Raw genomic sequence first — 1,670 nt, 5'->3', positions numbered from 1 at the left:
ATATATATATATATATATATATGTATATATAAGTGTGTAGCTGCAGAATCAACCTCCGTCAGGGTAAACGCGTCTTGTTCTTACCTGAAAGTCGCCGCCGTAAACGGTGAAAAGGCCTTGAAACTTGCTGTCAGGAGTTGGAATAGTCGGCCAAACCTTCTTTATAACAAACCTGGAAAGAGAACAGAAAAGAAAAAAGAATAATTTGACTAAATAATTCCACTTTTTCCATTAAGATTAAGATTAATGTATCCTTTATTTATCCCAAAAGGGGAAATTATACACTCTGTTGTCATTGTAATGGCGTAATGCGTCCGTCTTTAATATTTACATGGATGACCTGTCTGACCAGCTTAGACAGTGTAAGACAGGATGCATGATGGGTAACATACTAGTGAACCATCTCATGTATGCAGATGACTTGGCTATTGTCTCTCCTAGCAGTGCAGGGTTTCAAGAGCTGTTAAATATATGTTCCAATTATGGGGTTGAATATGACGTGAAATATAATGGCAAAAAGAGTCTGGTTATGATCTGTAGAGTGAAAGAGGATAAGGACCTAATTTTTCCATCTTTCCATCTTGCGGGGCATGTGCTAACTGTTGGATGCAAAATTAAGTATTTGGGTCACATTATAAACGATCAAATGTCAGATGATGAGGACATGTATAGGCAGCGTCGCATGTTATATATGCAGGCTAACATGCTGTTCTGTTACTGTCAAGATAAACCTCTTCAAAGCATATTGTACTGCGTTTTACACTGCCCCCCCTTGTGGGTCAAGTTTAAAAAGGCGAGCTACAATAAGCTTATAATGACTGTTTGAGCTTTCTGCTTAGGAAACCCAGGTGGTGTAGTGCAAGTGAATTGTTTTGTCAAGCAGGAGTTATTACTTTCTCCGCTTTACTGAGGAATTTGATGTATTAATGTATCGGTCGCTTGAATTCTTCTTGTAATTCTTCTTGTAACTCTGTCATTTCACATGTGATTGACCCGAGGTTCGGTGCTTTGCGATACCAGTCCCCCTTATGGGATTACTGGTCTAGCTGTCTTATTTAATTGGTGTATGTCTTGTGCATCTGTATGTTTTCTGTTGTTGCTGTTGTATTTTATGGACCATGAGTCTAATAATAATAAAGGCTATCTATTACACACATTACACACAGACCTAAACTACAGTACCTATACATGCACTATTGGAGAGATGTCGGGGGTGGAGCAAGAGCACCTTCACAGTGCCCAACTACCAGTCCACCGCCATACTTTGGTCCGTATGTGGACTTGAACCAGTGACCCCTCCCAGCGACTCCCTACGGACTGAGCTACTGCCCCCCCCCAGAAAGACAGAGGACAAACATTTTTTCTTTTGTGGCTTGTAACGGAAGTTGAAGTTAAGTGATAAAGATGACTTACTGCGCTGTGGGGAAGGGGATTAAATAAGTGTATACTAATGTGAACTAATTTCATAATTTTTTTGTTTTATTTTGATATGTCAAAAATATATTATCTTCATTAATTTATTCATAAATGACTGAGGGAAGGAAGTTCTGTGTCCTAGTGCTTGCTCTTGGTGAACTGTTGGGTTTCTATAAATAACATCCCAGAGTCCTGGTCTAGACCTGCTCTTTATGGAAAGACCTGGGAGATAGATAACATCCCAGAGTCCAGTC

General features: G+C 39.6%; 1 protein-coding gene across 1 annotated transcript in view; it reads left to right on the top strand.

Moving 5' to 3' along the window:
• epor (erythropoietin receptor) overlaps window positions 1-1,670 on the top strand; it is a 9,512-nt gene that overhangs the window by 6,698 nt on the left and 1,144 nt on the right. The gene's annotated exons all lie outside the window — the stretch shown is intronic.

This window comes from Etheostoma cragini, chromosome 15, assembly GCF_013103735.1.
Source record: "Etheostoma cragini isolate CJK2018 chromosome 15, CSU_Ecrag_1.0, whole genome shotgun sequence".
NCBI lineage: Eukaryota > Metazoa > Chordata > Actinopteri > Perciformes > Percidae > Etheostoma > Etheostoma cragini.
This window is presented reverse-complemented; position numbering and strand designations above follow the sequence as displayed.